The sequence below is a fragment of the Lynx rufus genome, unplaced genomic scaffold (assembly GCF_022079265.1).
Source record: "Lynx rufus isolate CCGP_SWC_20201006 ecotype Redwood Valley unplaced genomic scaffold, mLynRuf1.p SCAF_18, whole genome shotgun sequence".
NCBI lineage: Eukaryota > Metazoa > Chordata > Mammalia > Carnivora > Felidae > Lynx > Lynx rufus.
The window spans coordinates 33,085,614-33,099,981 of NW_025814832.1; positions in this window are offsets into that span (position 1 = coordinate 33,085,614).

Genomic DNA, 14,368 nt, shown 5'->3' on the forward strand with positions numbered 1-14,368 from the left:
TCTGAATGATGGGGAAAAAATAACCCTGAAAAAGAAAATCACTGAACTTTTGGAAATACCCAGTTTTTAATGAAATTTGAAGGAGAAAATGTCGATTAAGGGCTTGGTGATTTCACAAAAGAAAGATAATTGTACTGACATGTTTACTTGTGCAGGAAATAAGGATATTCGATGGTAGAATACAATGCTCCCGTGATTGTAAGCATCGGCATTTGGTATTCCATTTAGCCCTAAAATAAAATTCAAATTTCACAACACTTCATTTGAGCAGAATATTAATCCCCTGAGACTAGAAAGGAGAGCCAGTGTGAGCAAAGCTTTACAGGGTGGATCAAGTTAAAAACACACATACACCCATATATGTACATACACCTATGCTTGCACATGTGGATGGAAACAGCTTTGAATGGTTACAGAAGTCCCCAGCTCTGTGCCTGAAAGTTTATCTGTATTTTGGCCACTGATCCACCTGCTCAGAATGGAGCAGGGCACATCGTGATGAATAATTATTTAATCAAATACTTGCTCCATGCCTCCGACACCACTCCTTTAAGAACTGAGCTGGAAAAAAGACCAGCAAATATGTAAATTGGAACTGATTAGGGGATTAAGTTTCACTAAAAAAAAAAAAAAAAAATTAAAAATTGGAATAAAAACAGCCTGCAAATCCCTCTAAGCCAAGCCCTGTCTCTGAATTACAACACCAGCGCCTGTCGGCTGTGATAATTTCACTTCATTAAGTTCCAGATATAAATAGAGAGCCTTTTTTTCCATTCACCACTTTAAATAAGCATGGGACTGAAAACACAGGGGTTATTGATCCACTCAGCTGTTTGTTATTGGGGCTTTGGTCTTGCTTCATTGTTGCATTAGAAACTTTCAAACACCTATATCATGGAGCCAGGGACAATTCACCTCTGTAGAAACCATTTTAAAGCTATTGTTTCCACTGCCAAAAAATATTAAAAGAATAAAATTAATCAAGCATGCTACATACTGAAATGCAAAACAGACGTATATGTACATTATATGTAAAGAATGCAGAGAAATTAATAAGCAAAACTTCATTAAATACCAGTGCTTTGGGCACTAATACCAGATTGCTTTATACAGTAAGGTAATATAAAACACGATATTTTTACTGGATGTTTAAAGGTTCATATTTTTCCCAAGTCAGAGGCTTCCATATATAGATTTTTCAGATAATGTATAATCCAGTTCCTTCAAATTAACTATATTTTTTGTCACTCAAAACTTTTGAAAAATAAGACATATTACATAAAATTCTACTAATTCTAATCTTAGAAATAAAGTCCATGACAAAAAGAAAACTGTTGAATTAAGAGAACAATAAAAAGCTTACTTTTTATAGTTTAAGGCCAGGATCAGCAAATTTTTTCTGTAAAACAGGCAAAATCTGACATATTATGTTAATACTTCTATAACCATTTAAAGTGTAACCCTTTAAGAATGTAAAAGCTATTCGTAGCTTGTAGGCCCTCCAAAAACAGGTGTTGCACTGGATTCCTCCAGAGGGCCACAGTTTGCCCACCCTTGGCTTAAGATCGACAGAATAGTGATGCTTTACCATTTCATATACTGTTTATCATTTTTATCTTGGTTCATATCTGGCCACTGACAAATACAGACATTTAATGGATTTTAGTTTTTATAATTAAAAAACTTTTTTTTAATGTTTATTTTTGAGAGACAGAGAGAGAGAAAGAAAGAGACAGAGTGTGAACGGGGGAGGGAAAAAAAGAGAGGGAGACCCAGAATCCGAAGCAGGCTCCAGGTTGTCAGCACAGAGCCTGACGTGGGGCTTGAACCCATGAGCCGTGGGATCATGACCTGAGCCGAAGTCAGATGCTTAACCGACTGAGCCACCCAGGTGCCCTAATGGGTTTTACTTTTAAGCTTTTATCTCCAAAAACTCACTGGATGTTCAAAAATATTTTAAGTCTGGGGGGAAATGACTTTACAAGGTCTTTACTTAATTTCAATGGGCATTTGCCCATATAATAAAACACCTTGGCACCTCTTGGTACCAACAAACATGATGGGCTGGGGGCACTGGCACCAACCTAAGAGTGAATAGCTGAACAGGCTGTGGGTCAGCACCGAAGAGGAGAGTCTGAGCTGTGGGGGGGGGGGGGGGGGGAGGTATGGAGAATGCTCAGGGTCTGGTAGGGCTTGGGCTTCACATAGATCATTTAGTTCTATAAGTTTTCTTTCTTTCTTTCTTTCTTTCTTTCTTTCTTTCTTTCTTTCTTTCTTTCTTTCTTTCTTTCTTTCCTTCATTAGCATTGGTTTAGAAACCAGTTTCAAGAGGCCAACACCCAAGGGCAAGGTGATTCAGGAAACTGTTTGGGAGATCTGTGACTTATTTGGTTTTGGTTTATATTGGTCCAGTGGTTTTTATTTCTCAACAACTGTGTGAGCTTAATAGAAACCAATCATTACTCTGACTTTAGGTCATATTCCTATTATGGATGCCTGACTAGTTGAGAGGGGGAGACAACTCTTGAGCAGACTTTTATCCTTGTTAGGTCTCAACTTCCTTAGATGAAAGACAGTGTCAGCTTTGTTCGAAATTACCCGCGTTCAAGGGATCAAGGAAAAAAGGTCCCATCAAGATCTGAAAACATAGCTCACATAAGGCAACTGTGGAATATGTACTTTAAAAGTCTAAGAGAAGAATGGTCCTACCAAAGGAAGCTGGGAAGTTTGGAGCAAAACTTCCCACTTCTGAACCGGGGACTCCCAGAGAGCTATGACATTAATGGCAGGGCCTTTGAGAATTTGTATGTGTTCAACGCACTGTTTGTAAATTGGGCGAATTATACACATATGCCTTGTCTTTTTTAAGGTATGTGTATGCTTGTTGTTGTGATTGTTAGGATACAATCTATGTCAAAATCATTATCTAATTATGAGAATAATAGCTAATATGTGATGAGTGTTTACTCTCCACCAGACACTATTGAAAATATTTTATAGATACTCTGCCATTTAATCACAGTATCCCCAGGAGATCAATACCATTATCATCATTCCCAGTGAAAAGAGAAGAAATTGAGATATAGAAAAGTTACATCATCTGAACATCACACTGTCAGTAAGTGATGGTGGCAAGATTGGAACCCTGATGCTGTAGCTCCTTCTCTTAACCCCTAGTCCTCAAATCCGTGTGCCATCTCTCCAACTAGGAGAGAATCTACACCTATTGTCATGTGGAGATCTGGGGAAGTTTTGCTGTTTCAATGAGGCCCCCAAATTTCCATGGTTTAGGGATAAAGCTCAGTAAAGGAGAACAGGGAATGGGATATACATCAATGTTTGCATCGAATTTTTCCGAAAGGAGAGTGCTGTTCATGGACGGGAGAATGCTGGTCTTTTCGATACGGTTAGGTACATTGCAGAAGGAGAGCATAAAAGCTTTGGCTCACTTGGCTGTAAGAAATTCCATCCAGATATTTAAATGGTCTGTAAATAGGTTGCCATATGCCTTGCCTGTGGCACCAGAACCTGTTGAGGTCTCTTCTCAGTGAATACTTACTTCCACACTATAATGATATAGTACTCATATACACATATAGGATCACACACAATTTTCTTATTGCTCTATGTATATCTCTCTTATGTTTTTGAACCTACTTTCCGGAGGCTGATAACCTTTGAGTCTATTGATGGATATACATTTTTGGATTTGGAAAAATGGGTAATCAGACTCTTGAATTTATTAACCAGATCATGAGGCTCTGGCAACCTCTAGCTCGACACTGACTGATAGAAATATAATGCAAGCCACATATGTGATTTCAGATGTTCTAGAAGCCGTATTTAAAGAGTAAAAAGAGGGGTTCCTGGGTGGCTCAGTTAGTTAAGTGTCCGACTCTTGGTTTCAGCTCAGGTCATGATCTCACAGTTCGTGAGTTCGAGTCCTGCCTCGGCCTCTGAGCTGACAGTGCAGAGCCTGCTTTGGATTCTCTCTCTCTCTGTCACTGTCTCTCTCTGTCTCTGTCTCTCTCTGCCCCTCCCACACACACTCTGTCTCAAAATAAATAAATAAACTTTAAAAAAAGTGAAATTAATTTTAGTAATATATTTTATTTTGTTCAATATATCTGAAACATCATTTCAACATGTAATTAATATAAAAATTAATGAGATTTTTCTTTTTTGTGTGCTAAGTCTTCAAAATATAGTGTGAATTTTACTCTTGAATCTCAATTTAGATGCTAAATTTCTGTGGGAACATTTGATCTGTATTTATGTTCCATAAAGCATGCTGTTGAAAAACCTATCCACATACCCCAGCTGTTGTAAACATAACTGCTTTCCAATAACTGAATCAAGTATTAGACATTAAATAAAAAATAATTTGAATTGTATAAGTTTTAAAATTCAGTTCATTCATCACAGTGGATATATTTGAATTTTAACCTCTCACGACGCATCTGATCATTTATAAAGCTTACTGAGCATGATTTAGGTTAGTAAGTAGTAAGGAAGAAAACAGCTGACGTGTGTTAAGCCCTTCCTCTACCAGATACTATTCAAAATGTTTTCACTTTAATGACTGTTAGTATTATCATTTTACAGATAAGAAGAATGAGGCACAAGAGGGGTTAGATAGTTTCCCATGGCTGTGTAACTAAGATGTAAGAGAGTCCTTCTGGAGCTTGTCCTCTTAAAAACTCTATGTATAGTACAATATCACACCATATACAGTAACCCCTGGAACTGCTAATTTACTGTGTCTCGAGTCAGGCTCTGAGGTCTACATTTTCTAAAAGATCCATTGTAATTGTGATGTGCACTGCTGATCTGTGTGACATCATTGTTGGCTTTCTTCAAAAGCCAGCAGTGGAGGGGCACCTGGTTGGCTCAGTCAGTTGAGCGTCAGACTCTTGATTTCAGCTCAGGCATGATCCTAGAGTCGTGGATTTGAGCCCTGCATTGGGCTTAGTGCTGGGCATGGAACCTGCTTAAGATTCACTGTCTCTCCTTCTGCCCTTCTAACTCGCTCATATTCTCTCTCTCTAAAATTAAGTTAAATTAAAAATGAAAAAAACAACAACTAGAGAATAAATATTGATTTAATTTAAATAAGCCATCCTTCCAAAACCTTTGTTGAGAATTCAAACATGATCATTGAAACAGAAGTCCTTTGTACCTCCCTGTATCTTTGGTGAAGTAATACTCCATACTCCATGTCTGGTCCTCATTGTTGCATTTGATGCAGTTTTCTAATAATTCTTAAAGGGACTAACTAAATCTTGAAGCAGCTATAATCAGTAATTTCATACTTTTAAAAATAGAGTGCTTCCTGGATATTTTGCAAATACCATCTAGAGGGCAATTGAGTTATGTGATTAACGGGTGGGATAGAGAAAAAAACAACAACAAGAAATACAATGTTAAATACCACTCCCTTTAACCTCTCTAGGGCTACAATAATGCATTGCAAAGTCTTGTGTTTTAAGAATTTCTCAATGTGCTGGCCTTGAGAAATTCTGCTAGGTTTACTTGAAACTGAGATCTGTGAATTAAGAACACAACTTTCATTTATTCGGCAACAATTGGAAAGTGTGCACGTTTCCATGGAGACAAGTAAGCCATTTCCTTTCCCACATTATGAGCACAGGCCCTTCTACCAAGTCTGATTTCCGTCCTGTCACCCAAAGGTTTGGTGAGATTGGGGAGTTTGATCCTAGGGTCTGGCATGGCTCCAGGCAGAACAATAAAAAAAGACATAAATCATGGGGAAAACAAGTTGACACGGTGGGAGGTGTGAAGGTGGAGAGTTGAAATATGGCTGCCACCGCACATCTGTGGAATACAGAACATTGAAAGAGCGCATCTTAATGAAAATGTGTGTATAACCTCTGGTATCCACAGTGCGGATGTTAACGTGTGTAATGCTACTAAAGAATCATAGCCCAGTGACATTCCTCCAGTTTCGTAGATAACTCCTGATCCTTAGTTTTACTATTTCAAGATGTTATTTTACTTAGTTACTCATTGACTGCTTAATCCACTCTTTTCACAACCATTTATAGAGCACATGCTAAGTATAGGCAATCATTTTAGCTTATGGGGAAGGGTAGGGAGTATGAGGGAGATCCAGAATTGTTTCAGACGTGAACCCTGCTGTGAAAGAGAGGTCCAGAAAGAATCACATCATGAGATAGATACTCAGAAATGCCAATGAAGTACTCTAAAAATGGATATCTGCTCATACTTTGTTTTGACACTGAATACAAGTAAAGCACAAAGTTAGGAACATTTGACCTGTATTTACTCCATCCACAAAAAAAAAAAAAAAAAAAAGATTGCATTGTAAAACTAATTGATGTCTAAAGTAGAATCTCCAGGAATAGGACTCTAGAATGTTAAAAAGGTTTATTGGACCAGTGAATTAACTGGCATTGAGATCATTGACACTCATTGGCATCAACACAGAATCTGGAATGCCAAGTCTGTATTCTGCATACAATGTATAGACAAATTGTCAAGCACCTGCTCAAAGTTAACATAAGGAGACTGTGCCAACTCAAGGGGAGGAAAGTGGAAAATGGCCTAGGTTTCGTAGGTAAAGATATATACTTTCAAGATAAACATGGCGTAGTCCTTTTGAATTATTTAGACTTTAAATAATCAACTACTAATTTTTAGGTGACCATCTCATTTCATACAGAACCTCCTTCCAGTTTTCCAGTTAAGACCTAGGCTTGGATTCCACCAAAAACATTAAAATCCAAGAAGAAATATAAAGCAGAAGCAAAGTGTCCTGGGGCGCCTGGGAGGCTCAGTCAGTTAAATGTCTGACTTTGGTATTGGTCATGATCTCATGGCTCGTGAGTTTAAGCCCCATGTCAGGTTCTCTGCTGTCAGCACAAAGCCCACTTCATATCTTCTGTCCCCCTCTCTCTCTGCCCTTCCCCAGTTTGCACGCTCTCTCTCAAAATAAATAAATAAACAAACTTAAAAGATATTTTTTTAAACAGTGTCCTTTTTCTTTCCCCTTTCTTTCTTTCCCTTCCTTTAAATAAATGATAGATGTGAATTAACCCGCAAATGATAAAAAAAAATCCCATTATGATCCTAAGCGACTCATTAGATATTCTAAATTTCTGTTAACACAACTTCAAAGTTATTGAGAAAAGACAGCTTTTGTCTTCACCATCTCTCATAATCTCACCTAAATCAGGCTCACTTCCCAGGGTTAGTACAGAAAAATGTACAGGCCACTGAGATTGCGGGCAGGGACCATGAGATTTTCAGAGCTGCTTCAGGAACCTTTGGAATGAGTTTCCAACTGCAGTATGATTCCTTTATTGAGAGCTCTTTGCTTATCTTTATAGCCCACTCATTTTATAATTAGTCATTTATAATGTGTCAGAGATTGAGACTGAGACTAGGGCTTATGTGCAGGTACTTCACTTTGGGAAGTGATCCAAAGAAACCCAAGCGGGAGACAGGAAGAGTGAAAAGGGAAGGAGAGAGAGCTGATCTCCGGTGTGTACAACTGGAACTTGATCTCTTGGGGGAACCTCTGAGCCGCTGTGCAGAACGGCATTGGAACTAGAGAGGCAGAAGGGGGCGTATCTATTGGCTATATCTCCCATTTGTTAAGAGGAGACATATGGTGTGTTTACTTGTACATTTTGGTTTGCACATGAGTCACACTGACTGAGCAATTTGCTCAGGCACCCCGCAATGCACAGAAGAGAAGCCCGAGGAAGAAACGGAGACTGTCCTACGTGGCTACCACGACACCTGAGAGTAGCTGAGGGGACTAAGGCTGAGTGAACGAGGTAGTTCGCAACCAATATCTCTCCCTCTCAACGTAGGTTTATCCAGGGCAGGGACCAAGTCTCACTTGCCTGTGTATATCTCTCATGATCCTTGTCCAATGCCTTGCACTCAAGAAGTGTTGAAAGTGCATTTGTTCCACTGAGTGGAGTGGAGACTCTCAGAAGCTGCCGTGTTTGTTCCTCAGTGCCTTTAGTTATGCATGCATATTATTTGAATACACTTGACCTCATTTATTCATTTATTCATCCGTTTGAAATGTACAGAATCGATGAGAAGAGAACTGTTCTACTAAACATGTAGAGCATGAAACAAAAAAAAATCAGTAAAGGTCCCTGTTGTCACAGTTACATTAGAGAGAAATATATATACTTTAGAAAAAGTCTTAGTAGAACTAATTAGATAAACTGGTATGTGCTAATGAGAAGAAGATGTCTGATAAGGCATTAATGGGAGATTTTGCCCGTCAAGTACTATTAAAGCTGAACCCTGGGAGCTCATTAGGTATTGACTGGGTAGTGATTCGGTCTCAGCTTCTTATTCTATATAAAATCATAGACAGCTTCCTCCTGCCCGTTTTATGGGACAAAATTTAAGCTTGGTTTCTAGAAAAGAAACACAAGTCCTCAGAAGCTTACATGAATACATTTTGCTGCCACTGGATATGTTTCGGTAGATTTTCCAGAGTGTGACAGGATTTACTGGTGAAATATTAAATTAGGTTTCTCTTTTTTTGTTGCAGCAGACTTGAAAGAATAAGAAAGTAATATTTTTTCTTTTTTTTCTCTCGAAAGAGCTGAATACTTAGCCTTTGTGTTCCTGTTCGAATACCCTGACTTGCTTGTGGAGATTTTAACAGCTTTTTTATTTGCAAAAAGAGAAGTTAGCAGGCATCTAAAGCAGTCTTTAGACCTAGGATTCTGTTTGGAGTCTAGGACTTCTGAGCTTGACCCACTGGTTTCATGACTGAGAAGGCATGAGGTTAGTGTTGGAGGTGACTTGGCCCAAGTAGTCGACCCCAAGTGGGAAAAGGGACAGATGGCAGATTTTGCAAGTGGCGAAAACATATATATTCTATTCCTGCGTTCTTTCTGGGGGAGCGTGTTGGGAGTGGTGATCGTTCTGATGGAATTGTCCATGAATGCTGGAGTCATTGAAGACCAAGAACCATGGACTTGGGATTTTCCTTCTCCAAGATTCCCATGATGGACCTCAAACTATTGGTTCTTTCCCATAGTTTTCTGTTCTGTTCTGCATATGACTCCGAGGCCCTTGAAAGGTCCTTCTGTGGTAGTTGGTACCATTTACTTTTCATCCATTCAAGAAGAACATAAAAGAGATATAATTTGATGTGGAAAATCAATCACAAAAGTTATCTCTGGTACTTGAGGGCTCTAGAGAAAATCCAGTTTCTATATTAGATTTGAGCCATGGGGTCCATTTTCATTCTGGCTCTGTTTATCAAAGTGGTATTTTTCTTCATCATTTTATCAAGGTGCTGATTATGTACCATTTGTCCTCCTAAAGTGATAGAGACCACACGTACCTGATCACCCTGATTGCTCCAAGAATCAGAGAATAGCTGCTACCTCCTCTGAACATCTGTGTGTTACTTCTTTGTAGTATCCTCCCTTCTGAACTTTTTCTTAGGATCATTGTCACTATTTTATTGTCATTGACTCTAGTATGGTTCTTCGCCTGTGGCATCATTCAGCTAGCTGTTTATCAAGTGTACAATGAATCAATTGATGGAACTGATTGACATTCGTAAATGGAAACAGGTTTAAATATCTTTTGGCAAAAAAAAAAAAAAAAAAAAAAAAGGAAAAAATCCACTTCTCCTAGCAACAACTCAGCTTACTTATTTTCCTTTTCCCCTCCTCCTACAGAATAGATCCACAGAAAATTAAAGTGTGTTTAATCCTTAAAAGTGGATATATATCATTTATTCCTAGAAAGAAACAGAAGAAAAGATGAAAGGAGAAGAAAGAAAAAAAATGAAGGAAATGGTAGTCTGCATAGGGCGAGGGAAGGAAGCATCTGGGAGCCAGCTCTTTCTATCCCAAATGGAGTAATGACAACAGCAGCAATTATAATGTGTTACCTTTATTGAGTGCTTTTTGTGCCAGGAATTTGTACTATTAACTCACTCAGTCATAACAGCAACTCTTGGAGGTATGTAATATTGTTACCCCCGTTTGACAGATGAAGAAACTGAGCCACGTAGAGTTGGGTAGCTTGTCCATGGCTGTGCCGCTAGAAAGATTTAATACTGGGGTATGTGACCCAGGCAGTAAGGCACTATATACAACCCAAGCTGGCAGGCCGCACTGTGCTGCCTCTCCGTGAGGCTGTCTCTCACCAGATGCTTAGTTTGTACCCATGCCATTTTACTTAATCATCGTAACAATGTCGTGAGGTGGTTTTGTGATTACCATTCCAGTGACGAGGACAGTGAGTCTCAGAAAAAGCATGCCAATTACCTGTGATTCTCTAGCTTCTAAAAAGCAGGTTAGAATTCAAACTCAGATGGTCTTAAGTCCAAAGCCCCTGTTCTTTCCCTGTGCCAAATGCCTCCTTTTGGAAAGTGTAGCAGAAGGCTTTCCACTGTCTCTAACTTCATGGGAACAGCTGAAGATCCCCATTGCACCACCTAAACTCACAGCCTTTTACCTCAAAATGAGGTAGTCATTTTAATTTGGGGGAATTTTACTATTGGTTGCCTTCCAGTTCCAGATATCTGAGAAGCACCCTATTTACCTCTGTCTCATTGTCTGGAACCCCACATCTCCATCTGCAAGTACCTGAAGTCCCTGCCGTCTTTCAGTTTATTTCTGTTATGAGGGGTTAAAATGAATCACTGTTAACTTTTATATGTAATCATTCATATTATGGTTATGCACTAAAAAAAATAAAATCTTCCTTTAGATTAATATTGATTCAGAAGATAAGACTATGAAGAAGATACTAAGTTTAGACAAAATATTTTTTTAATGTAAACTATTACACACGTAAGTATACATCCACACATCTACATATTACCATTGTACTTTAAAAGTTCTCCTTAAAAACAAATGTGATAAATGGTTTAGTTATTATTTCAGTTTGGAAATAGGCAGCTACAGAAATAACATTTTAATATATTCCAGATTAGACTGCATGCTATATTTGTAATAAAGACTTGTTTCCAACATTACTTGGCAGATCACTCATATGAACAATTATCCAAATAGCTATTAGGATATGATTGCGCTCATTTCCAGGCAAAGCAGGGTTGCCAGAACTAAGCCTGGCTGCTGGTTAGATTTTGGTTTGACTTTTGGAGAAAGCCACAAGAATTTGTCAGTCATCTTGGCTGTAAGGGAGTCTCCCTGTCTTGAGGCTAGTCTCCTTCCTACTTGAAAATAAGGGCAAATGTGTTCCTCTTTTGTTTTATTTTTACAGTTTTACATGATCTAGAAAAAAAAAAGAAGGAAAGGAGAGAGAGGTAGGGAGGAAAAGAGTGAAGGGGTGATGTTGCACAGGAAAGTAAAATGAAACACTAAGAACATGAAGGAGTCTGTGGTGTAAAATCCTGGAGAAGCATGGGTATAATGGTCATACATCCATAACCATGCATACATCATTTTGTGGATATGCTCCATGGTTATATCTCTGCAGAGAGATTCATACTTAGTGTAATTTCAAGAAGTGGATGCCAAAAAAAATGGTGTTTATAGAAATAGAAAATCAAGCTTTTTCCTGTTGCACATTCATTATGCTTCTGCATAGTTTGGCACCTGGAGATCCTGCTGGTTAATCTGGTCCAACATTCTAACCTAAGAACAGTGACTCCCTTAGACTAGGTGAAGAAAAGCTCCCTTTGTGCTCAGTCTATGGCTGGTGGAAAGATTATTTAGAAAGCCCGTGTGCTTCATGGGAGTGGGGTGATCCCTCCCACAGCTCATGATGATGGAGGTTTACGACAGGTCTCAGATTCCACTCATCAACCACCAAAACCACTGTCCCTTCCACAGCTGGAAAGGTCTCTATTCTTCTTCAGATTGTGGGGTGGGGAAGGGCTGAAAGGGCAAAGCAAATGCTTTTTTTTTCAACCTAAAGTTATGGAATGGAGTCCATCTTGTCGAAGACTTCTCCAGCGTACTTTGCCAGTTTGGGGCTGGAAAGACAAGTTATCTGAGATAATTATCTTTAATGGAAAGAAAATACCATGAACTCAGAAAGATATTTTTTTCTTATCTACTGTAATGGAATGAGACCATTTTACTTTGCATAGAATCTGAGGGTCTCCAATAGTCATCTAGTTGAGATCTTTGTCTAGTGATTTTTATCACAACTAAACTATGTAAAATGGTTGATGATCAACAGTGGATTTTGAGTTCTATTAGGAGTGATTTCTACTAAGGTGTACCTGTCCTAACACTGGAATTCAGAGCGTTAGCAGAAGCAAGTCAAAGGGTCATTTTTATAGCTATCCTACACCATTCTTCATGCAACTTTACAATTATTTTCATCAAATATTTATTGTACTTTTACAATGTGGAAGAGCATTAAGTTCTTATAATGATCTCTTTTAATGTTTGCAATGACACTTTTGGGGAAGTTTGATTATTAATGTCCATCTTATAGATGTGGAAACAAGGTATCAGGGAAGTTCAGTAGCTCATTCAAGTGTGAAAGGAACTCATGAATGATCTGGAATGCAGACTCAGGTATTCTGACACTTAGTTCATGGCTATGTGGGTCCCCTGTCCTAAGGAGGTATATGATAACCTATATTTTGAAGAAAAAATTAGTATACATTATCTCACAAAAACATCAAAATAGTTCTTCTTAGCATATGTAAGGAAGCAAAACCATCACCGAAAGGATACTCTGCCTATAAAACTCAAGGACGAATTCCTTTTTTCTACCTTGGCAGCTATAGACTTCTTCCCTTATGACCAGCCTAACGGACCAAATGAGAAGATTCTAGATTGGTTTAAAAAATAATAAGAGTTGCAACAGACATTGGCTCTTTTCTGTAGAGACAGTTAAGGGCAGAGGTTTTCTGTATTGATTCTCTGACAGAAGGGGATGAGAGAAAGAAAGGATGAGGTGAAAGATTAACTTCAAGGACAAAACATACATGATATGTGTACCCTGGTGGACAGAAAGGGAGAGTGTTTCTCTGTTTCCTCCTTGTCTGTGCTTCCCAAACACAATTATATTTTCAACATTTTTATTTACTTAGAAAAAAAAATTACTAAAATATGTGTAAATAAAAAAATATTGGATCAACAGTAATATAAATATTAACACAGATTGTTCCTTTTTTTAATGTTTATTTTTTAGAGAGAGAGAGCGCACGCGCGTGCGCGCACACACACACACACACACACACACACACACGCACAAGTGGGGGAGGGGCAGAGAGAGAGGGAGACACAGAATCTGAAGCAGACTCCAGGCTCTGAGCTGTCAGCACAGAGCCCAACTCAGGGCTTGAACTCATGAACTGTGAGATCATAACTTGAGCTGAAGTCAGATGCCCAAACGACTGAGCCACCCAGACACCCAACACAGATTGTTCTTGAAAGATTATCTTAAAGAAAAAGAAAAGAAAGAAAGAAAGAAAGAAACAAACAAACAAACAAACAAACAAACGAGGGGAGGAAGAAAGGAAGGAAGAAGGAAAAAAACATTAGCAACTACTGAGCAGTAGTTGCAATAAAGTGTTCTTAAAATAGAAGTCACCTTCTGGGCTGGTAGGACTCTATTGGAAAGTATTGGGCATTTCTGTTTAAATTCATAAGAAATCTTGATTCTCTGTTTTGGCCAAGAATGATACATGATATTAAGGATGAAAAGAGGTTGAAGGATAAGGCATGATTAATTCCTAAATCCTAACTGTTTTATGAGATCACCCTAAATGTACCCCAAAATAGGACATCACATTTTCTGGAATCTTTTTTTTTTTTTCCTGCCAGTAATTCCAACTTTGTCCTGGCATTATCTAAATTTGTATTGTCAGTTAGAGGGAAGGCATGGGGTTCTGCCTGCCACAGGCTTTATTCCTGATTGACTTTTAAAACATATCACAATCATAGGAAGCTCATGTGACCCCCAAGGTCAAGGATATATTTAACTATAAAGAGAACTCACCCTCCTGTTTTATATAAATGCTTATTAAAATCTGCAATCACCTGGGATATAATGATACTCTGCATGCACTTTCTTTTTCATAACTACTGCTGAAATTAAACTTGGAAAAGAGGAGGAAAAGATTGATATTGTTGGTCGTTGGGGTTTGCATTTGACATTCCTCAAATAATGGGATGTAATATGGTTATGCAGAAAACAGATTGATTTTTCACAATTTTCCCACAGAGGTAATGGAGAACAGACTGGAGGAAATTCCAAGGTTTCATTGGGGGAACTATTTGCAACACAACTGAAGAAGAAAACAAACTCAAACCATCCTTTTATGCAATTTTGCCTTCAATATTTTTAAGTAGGAAATTTGCTAACTAATTTGTTTTCATTCCTGTGAGTTTCAGGAATTTGG